This window comes from Melozone crissalis, unplaced genomic scaffold (assembly GCF_028551555.1).
Source record: "Melozone crissalis strain CALT ecotype California unplaced genomic scaffold, PUWL_Pcris_2 ptg000042l_1, whole genome shotgun sequence".
Lineage (NCBI taxonomy): Eukaryota > Metazoa > Chordata > Aves > Passeriformes > Passerellidae > Melozone > Melozone crissalis.
Window position 1 is genome coordinate 19,705,705 of NW_026535820.1, and position 24,438 is coordinate 19,730,142.

A 24,438-nucleotide genomic window follows, 5' to 3' on the forward strand; every position below is an offset into this window, starting at 1 on the left:
CTGCTGTAAGGTCTGCCTGGAGGCTTCTCTTCTCCAGGTTGAACAACCCCAACTCTCAGTCTTTTCTCATAGGAGAGGTGTTCCAGCCCTCTGATCGTCTTTGTGGCCCTCCTCTGGACTCACTCCAACATGTCCACATCCTTCCTGTGCTGGGGCATCCAGAGATATAACTTGGATCTAATTTGGAAAAAAAAACCAAAAAGGAGAAAAACCACCCCAGCCAGTGGTGTTCTCTGAGAGAAACAAAGAGGATTAATGGTAGATTTTAAAAGCACATTTTTATGAGATCAGCTGATGGAGTGGAAGGAAATCAGGGAAGTTCTCTCATGCACATGTCTTTTTCAGTTTAACATTGTTAAATGCCTTTTAGCACCATCCAACTCAAAACACACTTTCGCTTTTCTCAAAAGGAAAAAAGTAAGCAAGAGCCTCAAATTATTCTTGAATAGTACTACTACGAAAGTGCACAAGGTCACTAGAAGGACCAAAATATGTGAGATCCAATTAGCTACAATTTCCAGCTGTGCAGTTTTCAAACATCTTCATCAATACTGATTTATATAAAAATGAGAATAACTTCAGCAACCCCAAAGAAACAAATAGTCTTCAAAAATACTCATCATATTTGTATCTAAATGGATCTGTGTTCTATAAAATCTGATTTAGGGTAGGATGGGAAAAGGAGTCTGCACAGCTAATTGTGGCTGCTGTTTTGCGGAGAAAAGAAGAAACTTCACAACTTTGTAAAAGTTGTAAAGTTAGGTATGTCTCCTTGCTGTCTGGCATGTGAGTTTTTCTTTCAGCTTTGGCCTCACAGACTTTTCACTTTTCTTAGGCACTTCACTTAATTCAGAATGGATCTTTACTCTGTCTCACTGCACTGGACTTGGCACTCCACGGACTCTTTGTCAATAATGATAACAATGAAAGTAGCATATAGCAGGACTGTGGCCTCAGCCAATATCTACAGAGGTTGAAAAAGCTGTTGAAAAACACTCACTTAAGGCTATTTATATGGATTTTGGCCTAAATTTAATTTAGAAGAGAATGAATGGGAGATCAAAAAAAAATGATTTGTTCAAATACACTGAAAATACATATTTAAAGAAAATACTGAACAGTAAGAAGGCAATAGTCCAGCTGCCATTTTAAATACCTATTAGAGCTAACAGACCTGGAATCTGAAATTCATTACTTTATGAAAAAGATGAAGAACAGCAAGGAACATGAATGGCAAAATGCTTACATGGGTTTCTTTAGAGAAGCATTTTCTTCAGACAAGAATGACATTACACACGATTTTACATTCCTGAAGAACTACATTTGAAAAAGTCAGTAAGCCATTTCCAAATTTTATTCAGTGAAGACAGAATGAAGTGCAAAAAGTAGGAATGACACACTGTAATTTATGCACTGTAATTTGTGCCTAACATTATGTTTTCAATTTTATTTCAATAATATTCTGTTAGATATAATAAGAATGTGGAATCCCATTGTTTATCTCAGAAAAAGAGAAATAAGAAAAGGAAGACCAACAGCCACTAGGAAAATCCCCACACAATTCTTTTACATGGTCAGTGACTATAGGAAGTAATAACTTTATCAAATTCCTAAAAAATTCTGTGAGGGAAGTTATTCCTTAAAAATGGAGGAAAATCCTTGAAAAGTCACAGCATTCATCAGAGTGCATGAGAAAAGACCTCAGTGTGGTGGAAGGGCCTAGATCATTAATCCCTATAGATAGGGACATCTGAAGAGTGTATATTTCTACAAATCACCAGATCTTCAACACCTTCACTGTCTCTGGTATGTGAATCACAAGTTTGCAGTGCCCCTCAAAGCAGTGCTTAGTGGACTCCCAAACATCCCACCTTTCCTAGCCCCACTCATGATGCCAAGAACAATAACAATATCCCATTCATTCACTACTGCCAAGCTCGTCTCCTTCTCTCCTTCTGCCAAATGATGTTTTATCTCATTTCATTTGCAACTTTCCAATGTGCTGTTCTTGTCTAGGAAGATAGAGAAGGCTGCAGATATTTAATTTGAAAAAGCTACTGTCATAGCAAAATTATTCTTTTGACAAGTTTTAGCTAAAAAAACAAAATCAAATGTAGGATCACCCCACTTGCTTTCAGTTGCATAGCAAGGCTTCTGGAACTAAATTTCCTCCATTCAATTAAATCCATTTTGAAATGTAAAAGCAACATTTGCTGCAAAAGGGCTGAAAGCTTTCCTTGTTTATCTTGTTTTAGCCTTTCTCAGTCTTTGGGATAAGAGTAATGAGATTCCTCTGAGTTAAAATTGCAAATCTGCCTGCCCTGAAAAGATGAAAACTGTATCTGTGTTTGCTGTATTAGGGGGATATTGATAGTTTATGGTAATCTGGACAGCTCAGGAAACACTTACCATCCAAGCATACCTAGACCATACCTCCTAGGAAAAAATACTCTGGTGAACACTACCCTGCACCATTCCTGCATAAACCTCCATTCCAGCACTCCCACCTACCATCCCACTGCGCTGTGGACCAAAGGCGTTTGCACAGCTTGTCACAGTGCTGTCACACCACTGACTTACTTGACACTACAAAAGATGCTGATGACCATGTCTAAGGAGTTGATGTTTTCACCCCTTAATTATCAGAGAGCTAGTTAAGTTTGTCTGTCAGCTCTGTGGAAGCCAGGGGGAGGCAGAACGCTTTTCCCCTTGGTCACAGGGCGGCAGCCACAATGAGTGTTCAGAATGCAGACCTGCATGCCTGCCTGAGGGGCGCTGCAGCAGGGTCTGTCCACCTAAAATGTGTTCATCCACACCTTCCTCTGCACATCTCAACCCAGACACAGTGAGCTTTGCACTGGGCTGAGAGTCACAAGGTGCAAGGCCCCATGTCCTCACTCCTTTGATTTCTATGCAGGGACCACAGTGATCACTAAAAGCAAAGCAGCTGGATTTTTCTCTTTGATGATACAAATAGGAAGTCTAACCTCTTGAAGGATCTCTTATTTTTTAAGGAAAAAGTCTACCAGAAGAAGAGTGTTAAGAAGGAAGATTTGCTTGCACAAACAGGCTTACTTCAGCTGAAGCTCAGTGACTGCTGGGTGAAGTGGGAAAGACTAACCACAGTGTATGCCTAACTGCTGGAAATTTAATGGGAAGGCTTCCTTCTCACAGTCCCTGACTGAAAACATCCAGCAACTTAAAATTAATATGACAGTCTTCTGTGGCAGGGAAATGTACCTCTTAGATATTTCTGAATATAGTTTTTTTAATAAACTATATCCTTACTAGTGAAGGCACTGCTCTTAGGTATTTTTAATTATTAAGATCTTTTTTTTCCTCTTCTCCCCTGTTTCCCTCTGCTCTGCTCCCCCCTGCCCCATTAAGAATGGGGTAAAGGAAGGTAATTTCTATAATTACACAGCTAAGTTGTCATGGTGGTTGGAAAAAACCCCAGTGATTCTCTCCCCCCAGCTCTGTGAGCTGCTGGTACAGGAGGCACCAGTGTGCTGGAAGTGCAGAGCCCCTTACAGGGAAGATGGGATCAAACACAAGGCAGGTGCAAACCCAAACACTCTGCACTTGTACCAGGAAGCCTGACAGGAACACAGGCTCCTTCAGGGAACCATGGCACTTTATTATTTCTATTATTTCACTCCCAGCAGTTTCTGCCTTCTGTTACACACAGTGAGAGCAAGCAGAGGGTTCTGTACTGCCCCATTGTGTGGTACAGGAATGGACTGTGCACTCCTTTTAGAGATGGGAATAAGATTAGTTTTGATCCATCTTTCTGTGGGCTGAGTTCTGGTTGGGATCAGACTCTGTTTAATGGTCTTTTTCTATCCTGATCTGCAGTGCCTCTAGGCTGTCCCAAACCACATGGTTCCCTAATGATGGCCTTCTCCGACAACAGATCTCTTCCCTTTTGCCCAAATAGTGCCCCAGACATTCCCAACACCAAATCTCACAAAGAAATCTACAGAGGACAGCACTCTGGCTGTCTTTCCATACCACAGGGAGAAGCGTCAACTCTGATTAAATAAATGGTCATTCAGTCCTGGACAGGAATTCAAAACTGATCAGTAAACTAGCAAACACTAATGTGCAAATAAGAAGTTGAAATTCCCAAGTATTCTGCTGAACTTGGATTTTAGTAAAATGACTTACATAACAAACATTTTTCAAGACATACAAGAATGTCTACATTAGTGAGAAAAAAGGTGTTTTAAAATATGAAACATTATTTAGGAATAAAGGCTAATTTAAATGACATCTCAGACATTAAAAAAGTCTGAGTTTATTTTTATATTAATGAAATACTGTCAAATGTAATCTAAACAATTTAATGGTTGACTGGATTAATTAGCATTTTTCAAAGACTGATAATTAATATTTTTTTAACCTCAAGGTCATAGCTCAAACCCAAGATCTTACTAATTAAAGCAATGACAGTAATTAGGAAGACAAATATAGCATTTTCATCTGAAGATCTTAGTATTTTGCTTTGGCATGTATTTCCTCAAAACAGCCACATGTTAGGTGACCATTTTTAAGACCTGTATTACAAAGAAGTAGGCTGAGACACTGATAGAAAACATTTTCTTCAATCATCATAATAGAATGCAGAAAAAGATTTTGCACACAGGCTGGTAAACTGTCTTGACAACTTTGCAAGGCTGGTATGTCCCTTTTTATCTTCTTCCAAAATGGAAGTACCACTGCTGAGCTTGACACAAACGGTGTCACACAAACACCTAAAAGTGCTTTCAGTGGAGCTAGTAAGGGTGAAAATAATCAGAATCACTGACCACTGAACAGTTCACTTATTTAATTAAAATTTCCTTTTACTAGAAATTGACGTATTAAGTACAAAATTGCTCCTATAGTACTCAAGAACATAAACTTTTCAGTTTGCATACAAAAGTAATTGATTTATTTTTCCTAAGGCCATTAATATTAATTAGCCTACACAAGTCCTGAGGAGGGTGTATTGACATTAAAACTTTAAGGCACTTTCCCAAGAGCTTCATCTACAAATATCAGAACAAACAGCTCCTTTCTCAAATGATTTATTGTCTTTTCACTCATTTAGTACTATTTGTATTGCTTTAGCACAAGAGAGATCCACAGCTAAGATCATGCACCCAAGATCCCAAGATCTTTCCACAGGATCCTTCCAATTGATCTAATCAAGACAAATGAATAGCAGGAACAAGAAAATATTAGGACCTTCCATGGAATTTGAGAAAAATACCAACATATAGGAAGAAACTTGCTGGTGGTTAAGCATGAAATTTGCAGAGAAAATTCAGTTTGGTACCTTAACAGCCCTCCAAGTGGTGCAGTAATAAATAGGATTCAGGTACCTAAAGAAAAGCAGCTTGTGCCAGTTTGAATACTCTAAGCATTGACACTGAGACATTTTTGTGGGGCTGGCAGGTACAAACAAGGAGTGAGACCTGAGCTGTGCCCTTTTTGAGGAATAGCTTCAAGCCAAGCAGGCTAACTTACAGTACTTCAAATAGTAATATGCTCAGTTCCCTAAACTTGAGTTCAACCTCTGATTTATGCCTGAGAGAAAACAGTCTCTGGTATTTTAAACAGAAAAAATTAAGTAGTCTGTACATTTTGTTTGATTTTAGGTTCCACTTGCAAAAGATGGTGGAAAAAAGACATGCTGCCAGAATCAGGTCATGATTAGAAAATTCTCCTTTCATATGCAAAGCTGTAAACATATGGCAGTGTTAATGACTCAGTGTCATCTTTCTTGATTTTCTTCTGGTGACCTATACAGTCACCATCTCAACTCCTTATTAGTATATAAAAATTTACAATTAATAATGTAAAATTGGGAAAATTTATACAAAAAAGCAATCTCTTTATAATTACACGCTTTCAGAGAAAAGATGGTGCACTGTATCACATATTATGTTTTTTTCAAGTTTGCCTCTTTTACATGGACCCTAATAAAAAAAAAGTATGAAAAAGCATCAAGTAATTGAGGCATGAACTGACAATATCCCAGATTCCTTCTGCACATGCACCTCTTCTAAATTCCCTTAAACATATTGTAATTAATACCTCATGGGGCACATAATTCTTACACTAATTTTCTTCAGTTTCTTCAGTACTTTTCAGGGCATCCAGAAAAGTTTGATTTCTGCTATGAAGTCTAGGAGGCACCTTTATCTTCTGATCATAAGGAATTTATATAAAACTAAATATTGTTGGTTAAAATCATAGGACTAAAAAGATGCAAAAATCCATTTTGTTGTACTTACAAAACACTATAAAGTCTAGCCAGTGCAATTTTGTATGTCTGCATTCTCATGCAAGTGTGTCTGTCCCTGTCAGTTTCAGCACTTTGGATCGGACAAAATACTTGCAAAGGAGCTCAAATCCAAATCTGCCTGTTTGACACTGCAGGATATTTGGAGTGGAAATCAAAGACTGCACAGTTTCAGAAAGCAGAGGCTCCCTGTGATGTGTCATGCACCCAGGCCCTGCTTCTCTGGGCAAAGGCCTTAAATCATCCTTTTGCTGACAGGTGTGCTCAGGGAAAAAGAAGCGTTGTTTATCCTCATGTCTTTATATATTTTCTACAGCCTATTCAAATTAAATGCAACAGAGCATCTTGGAAAACATGCTACTGACGTAATTCTGTGCTGTGGCTGAATAACATTAAAAAACATTTATATAGCCTTTGAAGTGCAACCTTTTTGTTCTCTGTTCTAAATATTAAAATAAGTAAAAATTGAGGCTTTCATGTTAGCTGTCCCATCCTTATCTCCTTTTTATCCAGCAAACACAAAGGAAGCACAAAAAAAGCTGGACTAGCAAGTGGACAGTAAAGTATCATAGAGAACTACACACCTGTTGGGAAATTTGGTGGCATAACAGAAAGAGAACACAGAACTTGACACAGCCATTTATATAATAAGTTTTATCTGCATCTGCATTTTATTTTTTTCTCAAGACTATGGGCCAAATTCTGTAGCTTTTAATGCTCAGTCTGTGGCAGCCTAGAACACAGAGTCCTTCTTCTCAAGGCAATTAATTGTTTGACACCATATGTCCATGCTCAAACATTGAAAGTAAATTCATTTTTCCCCATTTTATTAAGCCCTTATCTGTATTGACATAAGTATGTTGCCATGTCATATTTGAACACAGTGAAGCATTCCTTATAGAGATGTTGAATATTCCTGGCTAATATCTCTTTAATGCAGTACAAAGCAGATCTGTAACAGCCTAACACAGATTAACACAAATGACTCATTTTTTATTAATATATGCAATAAAAAAAGTGCCTAAACACCTGCTGGCTTCCAGACTGAGCTATTTTTGTCAGATGTTTTAAAAGAAACTGTCAAAGTACTTTCAAACAGAAAGATCAAAGTTCCTATGATGAATTCAAAGGCACTGACTCTCCACATTCAGTTCTCTGTTGCACATTCAGTTCTCTGTTGCACAAATAATAATGGCTGTTCCACAGAGCTGATAATATCCCAGGAACAGTAGAAGGCTGCTGTGGCTCAGCTGACATCTGCTCTTCCCATCCACACTTAGCAAGAAAAACATGAGAGCCCAGCATGGGGCAGTGGCCCAGGGCAGGCAAGGAAGGGACACGCTGTACAAGAGCAGTCCCTTTCTGGCTGCAGCACAGCTCTGCTCTGCCAAGTCAGGCAGCTTCAGGGGACAGAGTCATAAAATAATCTAGGCTGGCAGGGACCTCTGAAAGTCATCTGGTTCAACCCTTTGGTCAGAGCAAGGGCAGCCTAAAAGTCAAAGCTAACTTTAAAGTAAGGTCAGGCTGCTCAGGACCATGTCCAGTCAGCTTCTGAGTATGGAGGGAGATGCCACAGCCTCTCTCAGAGATCTGCTCCAGTGCTTAATCACCACCTTACCCGTAAATTATTTTCTAATATCAAAATGGAATTTCTTTGTCAACTGGTAAAGTTGAAAATAGCAATGCATTCACACCCCTTTCTAAGCAGTACTGAGCAAACCCAGCTCTCAGCCTCCCCACCTTGCAAGCCCTCATCATCTGGATGACCCTACTCACTGCATGGTGCCAATTTCACTCCTCTCCTGTTCTGCAGCTTCCTATCTGCAGTGGTGAAGGGCTCTTGTTAAAGGGAAAGAATTATTTTGTAAGAAGCAATGGCCTCAGGCTATTGGAGTTCTACCTTTCTTGTATTTTTCTTGTATGGAGAAGTCATCCCCTTGGTTTTGGTTCTAGAAGGGACTGCTGAGATCTGTGACTTTAAACCTAACTGATTTTAGTTATCTAATATTCAGAATAATACCTGTTTATATTGATTACATGAGAATAGAGTATGGTTGGGCTCTTGAATTAGCCACTTCAGTTAATAGCCAAAGGTAATGCAAAAGATGGATTAGGACCTAATTTAATACAGAAAGGAGATTGAGCTAAATCTGCCCAACAATGGAGTAACAAATGCCTCATTTGATGTAACAGCATCATCTTTGAACACCACCCCCCTCTCTGTGTGTTTTTTGAAAAGAGAATGACCAAGGCAGAGTGATTTAAGCATAAGTCAGACCCAAAAACCAAGAGCTGAGGCAAAAGAACCCCAATTATGAAGGTTTTAAAGAAGGCCAAGCCAGAATTCTTTTCTCTACCTTCTAATTCTCCACCTCATTTCCTGTAAGTATAGTAATAATCACTTTGCTGCGCCCTGCAAATAGGCAGTGAGTTTAACATGCCTCCAGTGGCAGGAGCTCTTAGCAGGGAAACAAGGTTTCATTGGGCTGGGACAGGAACCCAGCAAACTCTAAAGGGATGCTTCTGCACTGAAGAACTAACAAAGCCCCTTGGACAGTGAACTGGAAATTCACAAATTCACCAAAACTAATCTCACAGAGGTTCCAAATACTTCTTAGATGGTAGTGGCACTTCAAACACTGAGCTGTGCAGGATTCAAACCGGACCTGTTAGTGAAGAGCTTTATGGATGACTAGAAATAGCTTGAGACATCTCATGTCCTTAAAGAACTTCTGCTGCATCTTGCAAAATGAGATGAAAGACAAGCTTATTAACTCAAATGTTAACATTTTTAGTAGCTTTCATCAGCAGATGTCCTGCTTATAAGAAATGGGCAAAAGACTCCATAACAGGCTCTGAATATACACATTCAAATGAATACAAAACTGTTTTCAGAAAAATAGGTTTTCTTAGCTGAAAACATAAAAATGAACATTACAACACCATCCAAATTCACTTCTTAGTGCAAATGTTTTGCAGTATAAAAATTATTTTCCATAATCCTGTTGCAGGGTTGGCAAAGCAAATGAGTCTTAATGCCAATGCAATAGAAATCTGAAGTCTGTTCCCAGCTCTGCTAAAAGTGACCTTGAAGAAGCTGTCCAATATTTTGTGAAAATGAACCACTGAAAGATACTGTCAAAGTTAGAAATATGAACCATGTGTAATGTGAAGGAAATAGAAATATTAACAGCAATTAGGAGGAGAGCTGGAACTGAAATTTATGGTTTCTGGGCTTCCTATCAAATGTATCTTTGTACATAATAACAGGGATAATAACAAGGACTGTCTGTGTCTCTTCCGCAGTTCTGGTTCAGATAAAATCACATGCTCTGGCTGTGCTGCTTATCTTAATGCTGTATATGAAATAAATGGGAGCAACTGAGAATATTAAATGATGGAAATCTGAAGGTCCAAACCAGAACCAGTAGCACATAGATGACTTCTTCTTCCCCTATATACTTTGATTTTTCTCTTTTGCAGCTATGAAATAATTTTAAGAAGGGACACTCAAAATACATTTCTTCAATTTAAAAGCACCTCAGATTATAATTTCACCGAAGATATTTTTCTAATCCTTTTAAATAATAAAAAACATTTAAGGAAAAATATATAATGTCTCCCACTGCAATACAAGATTCTCCCTTCTTCTAGAAGGGATCCCAGTGGAAAAAGGACAAATAGCAGTCTTGCATTGCCTAAGACAACCATTATTTGCAAAACTCAAGTATTAATGATAATGGCTGCAAACAAAACAAGTCCCAGTTGACTCTCAGGAAATGTTCACTCTTCACAAACCTCAATTTCTTTTTACTTGCAAAATGAAGACCTGAGACACTGTGACATGAGCCACTACAAAACTACTTTTAGTGCTATTTTGAAAGTAAACCTGAAAATACTGGTGTAGAGTTGCCATAGTCCTAGAATAATGCCAAATAAAAAAGTGATTAGACTGTCTCCAGTAGATTATGGAAACAGGACAATTGTCAACTCATCTGCTGTCCCTTCAGACATCAAAACTGTGTATTTGATAACAACACAATACTTTGTTACATGATGTGACTCCAAGTCTTCTGACACTGAAAGGGTTTAAAAATTTTTATGTGGAACTGAATTCATTAATAGTGAATTCTGTCAGTATCATGCTGATTTTCTAATCAGCAAAAATGTGTTTAAGAGCATGTCCTACAAGACTTAACAGGGATATTTAGTTAAAAGAAGCCACGAGCATGGAGAGTATTAAATTGGACTTTGAATTGCCATTTTCTGAGGGTAGTTGAAAGAAAGCTAATACACATCAAAGTGATCAATCATGTCAGCTCTGGAGAGGAATTCTCCTTGACTCCTTTTTCTGTCAACTTAGTGTGTATTAAGAGTATCATCAGACATGACTGCCTATTCTCTCACTTGCAGGCAGTTAAGCCAGAAGCAGCTTGAGGGACTGACAGGAGTAACTTTGATATGAAGTAAACAGAAGAAGAAAACTGGATCCAATGTTTAGAAAATCCCCCAGGAGTGTAATTATTTGCTTGCTTATCCTGGCAGAGTAGCAGAGAGATCATAACACTGGTCAAAGGTCTTCAAAGAGACTGGGGAAACGGCAAAAAAAGAACTACATTTTGTAATTATAAGAGACAGCAGCTCTGTTTCTCAGACCCTTTTTCTGATTTTAAGTCAGAAGCCAATCTTTTCGATTTTCCTTTTCATCAATAACTATTTTCGTCCTGTAATGTAAAAGGTTTCATGCTGTTTGATGCCTGCAGAAATGTACTATATATGCACCTCTCTGTCTATAAAATATTGCATCTGTTGTCTACGTAGATAAGGCCTGGAGTGAAGAAAGTTCTCCCTAAGCAATCTGTAGACTTCATGATTTCTTATTCCTTTTCACTAGTGAATTACTCCTCTGCCCATGCCCCAGTACTGTGTTTCAATGTTTTCTGCTGGATAGGTGTGGGATATATGTGGCTTTGTCTGGATTTCTACTATGAGTTGTTTTTTTAGTTAGAGAAGGTGGACTTGTGAAAATTCTTAAAGTGAATTTATTAAGAATTTTATTTTAATTTATAAGTGAAATGTATGTAGTCTATCAATTTTATGAAGGGCTTCTTTTCCTGAAGAGTTTAACAAAAATGTCTCTATAAAAGGGAAGTAATTAATTCACTTTTTTAAGAGAAACATCCCCCTACATTTGATGCTACTGCATTTGTCATCTGTTTCATTAATCAAGCCATTATCTCCAAGACATCTTTGGATGAACTATAAATTAACTGTACTACAGAATCACATTCCATTTAGTAGACATACACAGCTTCTTCAAGGAGTGCCACCTCAGCACACTTAGCAAAAAACTCCATTTTGGTTCAACAGCACAGTTACATTTTATATTATGATAAAGAATGTGAGAAACTCACTCAGCATTAAAAATAAAGTAAGCCTCTAATCATCACTTGTGTGAGAACAAGATCCAAGGGAGTCCCAAAACTTGGGTACCAGCAGCTGAATAAAAAGAAACATAAGTGAAGGATTTCTGGAGCTTGATGGATGTTTTTGAATATCTTGAGTTGGAACTGCTCACTTCATTTCATGTTTCAACTATGATAGGTCCACTGTGACTACCATGTGCTGTATCTAAAGCTTACTTAGCTGCCTGGAAAAATCTTGTGTTAGGCCTGGGAGTTTTCAGTTATAACTACTGAAATTTCTACTTTGAGGGAGCAAAACCAATTCAGAAGATTTCCGACTCAAAGCACTGAAAAGACTTCTACCTTTACTTTTGTTTTTTCTTTTTCTTAAATAGAGCTACTTTGCTGTATTATACATTCACAATTATAATGATGCAACAGAAATTAGGGAGAAAATCTAGCAGGTGAGTTAGGGGATTGGAGACTTTCCAGTAACACCATAACTGGATACCCCTACGTGACTTGTTTTCAAGCATTCCAAGGAGGCTTGAAATGAATCTATAGTAATCAAAATGTTGCAGGGGAAATTACCTTTGCACTTGTCCTCAGACACTACAGTCTTCTGAAAGGGCACAGAGTTATGCAAACACCTATTATTGACCTTTTTGCTGTTTTAAGGGAGATCCAGAATGACACCTACCAATAAACAGTAATGCAGCATTCAAATTTACTGAAGGAATCTATACTCTTAGGGAACGTTGTTGGTCCCCCAAAAGGATGGACAAAATGTCAGATATTTTTTGTCTTCAGTAAAATCAGCACATACCCCCAACTCCAACCACAGCACCACAGAAACCCCTAGAAAGACTGGTAAGACTGAAAATTAACCGTTTTTACCCACAGGGGTAAGACACTTTTGTATCAGAAAAGACTTTTTAATATTTCAAGTTCAGATAAAAGTTTCAATAGAATCCTATGGATGCTGGAAGCAAGCCAGACTAAATGCTACAGTTTCTTAATGCATGGTGTTTAGAGATGCTGGTAACACAGAGTTCTACTGCTTTAAATACACACAGACAATAAAACGGAAACATTTCAAGAGCACACTGAAATTTTATCTAAATTGGAACATAATTACTGTGACTGAAGAAGTCTCATTACTGTTAGTGCTCAGTGGGTCTCATCTCTTTCTCCCTGGGGAAAAAACCAATGGCTTGAGAATGCTGTAACTAGTGTGGCATCTTCCTACAATTAGCACAGAGTTTTCTAATATTAGATGCATTTATTTCCTAACTTTGTGGGAAGAAATTCAACACAAGTCTCTTTTTGAAAACCCTGCTGTGCCAGCATTATTTGTGTTCTAATATTTTATAACAGCATTTCCCAGGTATAAATAAGATGTCAAGTGTAAATTAACACTGGAAACATGACCTGCCCTGTTTTATGCTGCAAACTGACAGCTCCACTGCATATGTCAAAAGTGAACCACCCTCCCAGCTAACTAGAGACTCAGGATTGGCATATTGCTGAACTGCAAAACTTACTAACAAAACATCACTCTAAAGAACAAGGAGTCCCAAACAATCCTATAAACTCTATTTTTCACTTCTTAATTAATTCAAAAACAGTTTTTACAGCAATAATTCTTAAAAATTAGATTTCCAGGTCCTCACAAAGTCTTCCTGTGTAGCCAAACCCTCAAACAGCCCTCCACCTCAGAGAATTAACTGCTTTTCCCACACCTACTTCTTTCACACTGTCATTTCGATTCTGCTTTGCCCCTTCTTTCCTCATGATCATAGAAAAACCACAAAGGACCTGGGATAAACTGCAGATGGTTACTTTATCAACCATCCTACCAAAATTTAATATCTGAAAAGCAATCCTGCTAGTTTTTATCATACCTTTTATAGAATGGAAAAATAAGTTCCCTTTCTCTTAGCCTTCTGATTAAGTAAAGGTGATAGTATCTCCTCTTAATTTTCTTTTTTCACTAAGCAATTATTGTAAATGAAGCCTTTTCTCTCAATAATTTCTCCTGATCTTTATCCTGCAGGTCCCAATCCTCCCTGAAGTACATGATCTAGAAGGAGAAACACTACTTCAGCTGAAACCCTCTAATGCCATCTCATTCCCTTTTCTTAAAAATTCTATGAAAAATCCTTCCAAAACAGCAAATAAATCAAAACAACTAGTATAAAAATAGATGATACAAGCAGAAGAAGAATGTTGTTAACCTGTATGTCTTCATTTACCAAACTACTTCAGATCACCAAAAAAGAGGTTTCTAGTTCAAATGGGCTGAAAAAGATCTAAGAATCTTGAAGACTTGTACTTTAACGCTTCATGTCAGATAAAAGTAAAGATGAAAACCTCCTATTCCTTTTTATGCAAATGATAAAGCCATATCCTCCATGAAACCCAAGAACAGGAAGAAGGAAAGCATTTTGGAAAATCATGCCATCAAGTCAATAGACAAATAGAGGATGATGAAAAACATTAAAGACTGGTAGGAAAATAAGACGAATTCTTTTTTCATGTTGATTTTCATTGCCACATCTTGTGTACTGACTCATCAGTCATGGCTAAACATAGTTTATGCAATTGAACTGGAATACCTTTTAGCTCTTAAGAGTAAGAGACTCATCCATGGTCCTTTTCACTTGACAAGTGAATACTTGATCAACACCTTAGGTTTCAGTATATTTCCAGACCAGTGACCAGGCTCTAATATCCTCCATTTTACCTTATTTCATTACTTTTCAAAATAAGATTTCTGCTTATATGTAAATATTGCAATTCATTGCAAATCCACTTTTTCAACAGCATTCTTGTTTCACACAGGCAAGTTCACACCACTACTGATTCTCACCCAGAAAGGATCTATTTTGCTATAGACTTGGAAGACATTGGTTGTTGGCTCCTGAACTAAAGTTGAATGCAAGTTAGAGGAGTAGAAAGGGAAGATGGAATCATTCCTAATTCACAGGATGGGGTAGTTTCAGTCTGCACTGTCTTCCACAGCACCTTTAATGTTTCTCTAGGACCTGCCAGAGCCTGGTAGCAGCGGGAGTACCAGATGGCATATGGTTACAGAACAGGTATGCATAGAAGTCAACACTATATCTAGGTGAGGTGAAAGGTTCAGTATTAAATCAAATGTGTCTTACCTCAGGAATTAATATAGATAAGAGCTATGTATAGGAAGTAGCCATTTACTGAACAGCTAATTAGAATATTTCCCAAAATAAACAAGAATAACAACTAGTCATTACTGTAATTACTCATTTCTGTGCCAGTCACTTTGCCTTCTCAGAGTACATTAATGTACTTTAAAGATAGCAAGCACAGCTGAACAAACATTATATTGCACCTGAAATTACTGAAGCTCAAGAAATGAACGTGGTATGTATATTGATGACTCCGGAAGAGCAATATGAAGTCATTACTGACAGTCAACAAACTAGGAGCTGTCATATGTCAAAGTCTAAGTCATCCTTTGGAAAGTTCTGCAAAATATATATTCAAACTGCAGTTACATGTCTAGATAATAAATATATCGGCCATATATATGTTCAAACATCTGGTCCATGTGCAAATACCTGAATGTCCAACAACAGAGTACATATACATTCCATGCAGAATAGAGGTATGTATGTGCTTGAAGTGTTTCAAGGATTGACATTTGCACTACTTCATTCACATTCCATGTTTTTCATATGTGTACAGCTTATTAACAAATACAGAGATGGAAGTTATCTCTGTGTGTCTGGTTCTGGAATTCAGCAACCTCGTGGTGTGGGAAAACTCATTCCTTGCATTACCTGTTCATTGCACTATTCCAGGAGCAGCTTTTGAGTAACTAGCTATTTTTACCACAGCCATCTAGTGCTCTATGGAAAGCTGACCTTGCTTTAACTCCCTACAGCCAAATATCATTCATTAAGAGAATCCCATCATCAAGATTTCTGTCACAAATTTTTGGGGTTTTATTTATGCAAGGTTGACATTGCAAACTGAACATTTTTTACTATTGCAATATGAATGATTTTACACCCACTCCCATTAAAGTGTAAGCATATACTGCACTACCTGTAAAGGCTAGCTGTTGATTAATGTTAACTTCAAACCTCAATTACTCTGGTATTTAAGCAGAGTGATACAGACAAAAATGTACCTGAATTCTATGATGCAAAATATGATGATTCTGCAGAAAACAACAAAGAAAAGCAACAGAAACATTTTTTACAATAATGAAAAAGTCATAATAAATATTTCTCACAGGTCTTTTATCACTTCTCTTTTGACAATGTAACTGCCTAAATGAAGTTGCATAACATCAGCAGACCCATATAAAACAAACATGTCATGTCAACAAATGACAGCCACCCACTAGCAAACACTGTGATAGATCAGAAATAATACAAGAGTAGGATGAATCCCTGTGGCATTTCCAAATTAAACCCACAAAATATTGACTGGGAGCAATTTGGAGCAACCACCTGGTCTCAGTATATTAAGATTTTAAAAACTGATCATAACTGAGCTAAATAAGTGCAACATATGTTTTGCAGGTGTAGCTATATCCCAGAAATGCACTTGAAAAGAGATATAGTAATTCTTAATTGAAGGTTTTGTGGCATTGGAAAAGAGCAGGAAAACTACAGACACATTTAAAATCACCCTTTGCCCTTCTTATCTGAAAAGATTTTTAATATATTCTCTTTTATATACAAGAGGATGAATTCATTGCTTTGTATACCAAGACAGACTATACATTTTAATATCAGATAAAAAGATGTATGAGTTCATTGTGATTTCAGTTTCTAAAATTTCTTAGATTTCTCTGGAAATGTCTCCTGTAACTTAGTTAACTGAAACCTTTAAGCATGCTTGTACTGAAGCCAGTACATGTGATTTGATCCAAATAATAATGAAGAGAAGCGGAGAAGGGAGAAAATGTTTTCTACTTAAAACTACTAGACACTCTTTGTTGATCCTTAATCACACCACCAAGACAAAGGACTGTCATTTATTCCAAGAACTGAAGTCCTGATCTGGCCTATGTTAAAAGCATTGTTACTCTCTCAGGTCCCAATGGAGGGATGGCCTCAGCATCTCCTTTCCTCCACAATCTGCTGGCTGAAATGTGTGACAGCATCTGACAACTTTACATCCTCCTGGAACAAGGTTTGCATTTACCTTTACCCATACCAAGCTCCAGTGGGCAGTCTTGTGGGGTTGTGGACAGAAAAGTGCTCTGGGCATCTTTCCACTCATACAAAGCTACTCAGTTCAGCCCTGTATAGACCATGAAGCACATTTCCAAGAAATATGACAGGTAGGAGGAGGCAGTCCCCATCAGTAATATTGACTATTTCTCACAAGGTGTTTAGGGCATAAGTGAAGAAATTGCTTACCTAAGGAAATCAGGAGGAGAAAACAGAACTCAGCCTCACCCCCACATGACATAATTGTAATCTGGGAGGGGAAGAATCACAGAACGGATCAGGTTGGAAAGTACCACAGTGGGTCCAGTTCCAACCTCCCTGCTCAAGCAGGGCCATCCCTGAGTCCATCACATAGAATAGCATCCAGACAGTTCTTAAGTATCTCCAGTGAGGGAGACTCCACATCTCTCTGGGCAACCTGCTTCAGTGTGTGGTCACCCACACAGTAAAGAAGCTTTTTGTCATGTTCAGGTGGAACTTCCTATGCATCACTTTCTGCCTGTTGCCTCTTGTCCTATTGCTTGGGACCACCAAGAAAGGCCAGGCTCCATCTCCTTGGCACTCCCTCTTCATACATTAAAGAGGTGCTCCTCATGCTTCTCAAGGTTAAACAAGCCCAACTGTCTCAGCTTTTCCTCATAAGAAAGAAAGAAAGAGAGACCAGCAAGAGGTTCACTGGCTCTCACTGGCCTGGCCAAATCAGGTGCTGGTCAGCAATGCTGTATCACAAAAGCACTGTTGCCATATCATTTCACTTCATAGAGATAAGCTGCATTTAAACTGAAAATACACAAAAGTATTCTCAAAAAATTGGGACCAGCAGTTGGTTAGGCTGTTGGTTAATATTTGTAATTTTTCTGAAGCTTTTATTTAGTTACTTAAAATAAACTCCTACGCATATCCTGCCCAAGCTGCTCTAACAGAGAGGAGCGAGTGTGCCATCAGGTTTTCTCTGCCAGTCATGAAATTGCTCTATTAAATCCTCGTGCTGGTGTGGAAAGAAGAGCCTGCTCCCAAGCCTCTGAGAGCAGGCTCTCTGCTCTGTCCTCGTTGTCACAAGCCTTTTAAGCTGACACTGGTTTTCACTTTGGAAGTGAAAGCATTCCTGCACCATGTGATAGGCTACCAAGCTTGCTTACAGTGCTGTGAAGAGCTGACAGAAGAGCCAAGCTTATCAACTGGTTATGCTTCCTCTTTCCCAGTAAATTTTCACACATCAAACTCTGACTGAAAAGAAGGGAACATGCAAATCTGCAAAATTTCACAGGAAAGTGATACGAACCCTATAGATTAATGTACAGACAGCCACAAAATGCATTTTTAACTATAAAACAACTTATAACTCTGTGTCAAGTCCTCCCATTAGTGATCCAGTGAACAGTTATTACAGTAGTTTCACTTAATCAAAATTATGTAATTCCATAAATTTTCAGTTTAGACATTTTAAGTGGAGAAGCTGGAGACATTTTATGTGTGGGTGTGCCTTTTGACACTGATGCTTCTGCTTCACTTCTGCAAAATAGCATCCTGCAACCTGTACTATTTTGCATCCATTTCCATCCCCCAATGACTGTTTTTAGCCCGTCAACCATATTTCAAGATGACCCATTGCATCCTCTGCTTACATCAGCATCCATTTATGTCTCTTCTTTCTTCTTTTGTTAGGCACTACCCACTGTAAAATGGAGAATTCAGAAGCATCTTTTATGCATTTAGCTCTTTATGTTGATTGCAACACAGCCAAGTCATCTAACAAGTACAGTTATTTATCACTACACATTGCTAGACTAATAGAATTTCATTGTTTTTGACTAAACTTTGATGTTAAATGCTGCTTGTCCAGATATATGCCATGAATGTATATCTGCAAAGCATTAAAATAATGTTTAGACTTTTGTAACATAGTAACAGAAATTCTGCTAGTGTTTCATTGTGCCATTTTTATGCAAATGTTTTCATTATGCCATTTTTATGCTTTCATTTTAATTTCTGGTGAGCAGTAAGAGTGCATCTGCCTTTTTTTTGGTGATCAAATGTTTGCTGGTGAAGAAATCGCATAGCACTTCTTGAGTAGGTTATTATAGTCTCATAAAATTAAGCAGTGTTTAATAATCTGTGTGAAAAACCTAGTTGCTTAATTTTTCTTATAAATATATTCTTATATAAAGAAACAATTGCAAGAAGAACCTAAGCTATCACTTGCTGAAAGATCTGTAAACATACTGAATGAAGAATCTTGAAATATAGGATCCATGCAGGCTTTAATTCCCCAAAGGATTCATTTCTGTGTAAAAACTGTAGCTCAGAATACAATGGAATCAGAGGTCAATCATGTCCAACCTAGATATACCTTGTAATCCAAATTGGATGACTGATTCTGATCCTTCCCCCCTCCCACTGCTCCTCCTGGTTTGGTCTATATACACAAGATGGTTTTCTAATCCATTCCTATAACATCTTTTATCCTGTTCTCCATTCTGTACACTATGCCACAACGTTCTCAGCGACCTTCTACTTTAAAACTACTCCTTTGAATGTCTATGCTTCCTGGATTGTCCACCTCAAAAAGTATCTTGAAAACACCTTTATTTTTTCTTTTGTCACTGAAGCAAATGAACAGTAATCTCTCAATAGCTCATGCTTGATCTGCCACAGAATTACTGCCTTATTGGCAGAACTTCCTACAATGGGAATGGACAGCACAGGCCATTTCAGTATTTATAAACCCCTACTTGAATTAATTTCTTCTAGGCAGAATTAAGGTGGCAAGTACTGTAAACACAAAATCAAAGGGAAGTGAAAGCTGCTGCTAGGCTGACATCTCTAACCAGGACATTCAAAAATACAGAGCGAAAATCAATCAACCTTAAAAGCGGAAAAGTTTATTTGAGAAGACAAATGTGAAAAGGCTGCTGCAGAAAATTAAGCTAGTAGCTCACAGAAATGTGAAAAGGTGACACCTGGAAAAGCAGGTGGGGAAACCTTTTTACAGGGGCATCATGGTGTATTCTAAAACCTGCAATTACACTAGGTACAAAGAAACCTGCAGCAGTACAATAGTTCTGAGAGCTGCAAAAATGGCTTAGGAATACTACTAATTAAAGATCACATACATCAGATGTCTCCCCCAGCAAAAGTAACTGGAGGCAAGCTGCTAGGCACCAAGATGACTAAATCTTGACAAATTTCAGTTTCCTTGAATTGTATTTGCTCTTGGTATTTACATAAAGGGTTGGATAAATCATCAGCTAATGTAATGAAATTTGGCCATAACTATGCAATTTTATTTTTTACACAGTAGAAAATCTTAAAAAGCTTGTAGTCCAGAATTCAAACAACAGAAATTAAATTTCTGTCTAAATTTTAAAAGCACTCTAGATCTTCACAGTAAGCCAAAGCTAATCTTAAATCAACTCACCCTAAATGTTAACAGCTGCCAAAAAAGCATCTCCAGGATTTGTTTTGCTCACTTTCTAACTCTGCCTAAGTACAGCAGTTATTTAGAAGGATAAGCTCAATTATGTATACTGGGTAGGAGTTGTAATAGCAATATACAATTTCTCTTCTGATTTCAAATTTAGATGTATAGGACATAGCAGACATCCATTTTGCTCATCAGAATATGACGCTGCATCAATAAAAGGTTGTCATGTTTTTGACCCAGAAGAAAATCTGGCACTACTTAACAAGGACTATGTATTCTAAATGATGCTAGACTTTCTCAGAAAATTTATTTATATCTTCTGCATAGTAAAATATATATAATTTATACTTTTCAATTATTGTCATTTCCTTCTCTTAAATGAACTTACATCTTTCACTTAAAATTTTAGTATTACCAGTGGTTATGCCAGTTCAAGGATAACCTCTATAATTTTAGAATCATGAATCTCCCAAGAACTAGTTTGGATGTTCTGGAATTCTGTTATTTCCTTGGAAATGTTTTTTAGCTTCTAGTCAAAAAAACACAGCATTTTCCTTATCAGAAACATGACATCAGTTAATACAGCTTATTCAGCTCAGATTCAGAGCTCTGGATTAATCCTCTACAATAACCAAGATACTGGACTATCTTACTGAGTTACATTTAAAACCACTACGTAATAAGAGTGAATTATAAGCTACTTTTTTATATCCTGTATCATTATGCCAGGTAGTACAAGGCTCTAAAACAACAAGTGACTACTGATATTATTATCTAAAATCCTGTTTTCTAGAAGTGAAATGGAAGATTGTTTTGATTTACAACTAATTTCATTCATGGCATCCAGATATTTATGAAACCACTGTCTGTAATATGATGAAAAACCACTGTATTCTGAGAACATCTTCTGACCTACAATTTGTATCAACTGCTATTATAAACACATTTATAAATTTCAGGGCAGAAGCCTACTTACCATCTTACAATTGAGAAAATCTCTTTTAAAAATGTATAGCAAGAAAAGGAAACACAGCCTCCTGCATGAAATCTACTTTGGCTTCAGTCACTTGGTATTTGTTTGCTGCGTGCTGTACAAAATTACTGAGCACACTGAAATGACACTTTGCCCTTGGGTGCAACGGCATGACAGATTAAATGAGTAAATGGAAGACTTGGAGCCTCCTCCAAAGGGAAAAAATAAGCTTCTTAATACTTTCAAAGCCTTTTCAAGTATCAGCTTTTTCTGCAAATTAAGAGAGTAATTATTTAGTGAACCAACTTGAATTTCTTAAAAATGCAGGGAGCATGAGGGAAAAGAGTGATACATGGAACTTGTTTAGTTCCTTCATGAACACTTGATTTTAACCTAAGGCTACACAAGTCTTTTGTTTGTGTAAGGAAACACAAGTTGCATCATCAACTAATGCACCGAAATGCTTTTTTCTGTAGCCTCACAGATGGAACCAGTAGCTGTGCTTCACCTACAACCCCCAAATATATATTTTGACCCTTACTTTCTGGACTCTTAAAAAGCACATTAAAAGGAGAGTCAAAACTTATTTTAAATCAGACTGCAGGCTCATACCAAGTTACAATTTCTGTAGGAATTGAATATGATTTGCAATAGCTCAATACTAATAAAGGGTTTTGCTGCAGTCAAATACCTACCTCATATTCACCAGAAATAGCACAAAGCAGAGATTCAAACTCATATCTCTGAATTAAAGAACCTTCTTTGAGCCATTTTAGCATTTCACAAGGGATGCTTTCAAACGTTTGAGTGTTTCTCAGTTTCAATTTTTTTTGTTTCTGTTTTCTCTTAGGTTACTTTTTGTAGATATTTGCTGCTAGGAATTTTGTTCTCTTTTCAATTTTTAAATCACATGCCCTTCATCAAAACAAGTAACAAACTGAAACCCTTATCTCTAAGAATAAAGTGAAGAATTTGAACTTAGGATGAATCAGAAATACTAATTTATTGAGCTTACTGATCAAATGAGAAAATTAAAGAAATAGGTAAGCACCCCTTGGATTGTACTCTGCTGGTCTCATTCTAGGCAGCTTAGTTTGAAAAGAAGCAGATTATTATGTCAAAATAACTAATGCAAGAAATATTTTTTTTTTTCTGAAAGAAGATATAGATATGTATTTTGTAGTGCACATGGAAATTAAGATATGGTCACATTTCAGTTGACAGAAAAATTGCAGGGAATAGAAAGCACAGGTGTTATAGTACTGTGAGGGAATACAGAAAAAACAAAAACTAAAGACACAAGACAATAGCAGAAAGAAATCCAGAGACACTTTTCACACAGCTGGATGTCCTACACTTAAAGGAAACTGCAACTTCACTAGAAATATTCCCATAAAACAACATTTCTGCCCAGACAAAATTAAGAAGGAACTGTAAGGATATCTGAGGGCTAATTCACATACCTTGAAAAATGCTGACACATATTAAGGACAATCTATAGCTAAGCACAGACTCTTGGAACAGACAGAGTTTTGACCTCCTCTGTGAAGAACTGCTGAGAGAACTGAGGTTGTTCACCAGTACAGGACAAAGGGCAACAGTTTAAAACTGAAAGATGGTAGATCCAAATTGGACACAAGGAAGACTTTTTTTATGATGAGGGCAGTGAGACTGTGGAACAGGTTGCACACAGAAGTTGTGGATGCCCCATTGTAGATGTGTTACGATTTGCAATGTCCCATGTGTTTGGAGCAATATCTCTCATTGCATGTTTTGCCATAGACCTATGCTTTTGTCACGGGAGCTGCTATTACTCATGACTGAAGAGAGGATGTGGCACAGACAGCTAGATGGACTTTTAACCTGATAAGATGCCGCTGTCATTATATTCTTAGCAATGTCAAGCCCCATTTCTATCAGACTAAACAATTCAATGTCACTAAATACAGCTATACCCACTCTTTTCCTCTCAGATTGCTATAGTAAAGTCAAGTTTCTGTTGCAATAAAACAACTTTACCTGCATGAACTAGTCAGAAGTTCCTTTAACTTCTCTATTATGGAACATTTCATACCATGAAACCATACCTTCAAAATTCACCAGCAACCAAAAGCCACAGGACAGGTCAGACAACAGGAAAACAGGAGAAGTGTGACTGCACAAGTGCCCTCATACAGAGGCTAGAGAAATAAACCCATGGTACATAAGACAGGATGAAAAGGCAGCAATGGCATTTCCAGCAAGGAAATTGTCTGCTGTTTGTTCTCTCTGCAGTCAGAAAAATATGCTTTCTGTATCCTGTTTGCTAATAAACACAAGATCATTAAAGTGATAGTTGATTCTAATAATCCATTTCACCTCCAAGCAGAAGAAGCTTGGCAAGGGTCCAAGTATTTCCCTGAATAATTTTGTCATCAGGTAGCAGAAATTTCCAGTACAATTTGGATAGAGTGTTCTATTAGAAGGAAGGCCTAAATAAAAGTAAATAATCACACAGCACAGTAAATAATTTAAAACAAATAAATAATCAGCATATTTTTAATTTTCTGGTTTTCCTTCTCATTTTAGACTCATGGTTTTCAGTGATTCTCCATGCTTCAAGTCTTTATCAGGAGAGTACAGTCCTCCCTATAGTAAATAGCCTCCTGTCAAGAAGCTGTTTTTAAATTAGTTTTATTTCCTAAACTTCCTTGGACTTGTCTATGGAGTGAGCATCCAAGGATCTTATGTTTAAAAAGCCTTGGAAAACAGAAAACTGGTTGATTGACTGCCATCAGGCAGCAAATTATCAGGGACTGAAAACCAACTAATACGACACAATTTGTCTCAATTTATTTTTCTAAGATTTAATTCTGTCTCCTCTCAGATTTGTTGTTCAAGTGCCGATAGAACACCCCACAGGCAAAGCAGAACACACAATTCTGTCAGTTTTGTTTCATCACAATTATCTAATCAAATCTTTGTTCACTCATTCATCAATATTTTTCATCTTATAATGAAGACACTGCTAAAATAGCACACCCAGAAGTTTCCTCATCCTACTTCTTATTAAAAACCTCAACAACCTACCAGGATTATTGGTTGAAATCTGGGTGTGTATAAAGAAAACTGCAGTA

General features: G+C 37.4%; 1 protein-coding gene across 8 annotated transcripts in view; it reads right to left on the reverse strand.

Annotated features, from left to right (window-relative positions):
* DLGAP1 (DLG associated protein 1) overlaps positions 1-24,438 on the reverse strand; it is a 400,895-nt gene that overhangs the window by 202,054 nt on the left and 174,403 nt on the right. The window contains exon 4 of one of the 8 annotated variants that reach the window (XM_054285396.1): positions 17,115-17,175. The exons of 6 other annotated variants lie outside the window; for them this stretch is intronic. The gene's annotated coding sequence lies outside the window, so the exon portion shown is untranslated. Of the gene's footprint in view, positions 1-17,114; positions 17,176-22,785; positions 22,875-24,438 lie in introns of those variants that run through there. One more of the 8 variants, XM_054285399.1, reaches the window with a different exon arrangement.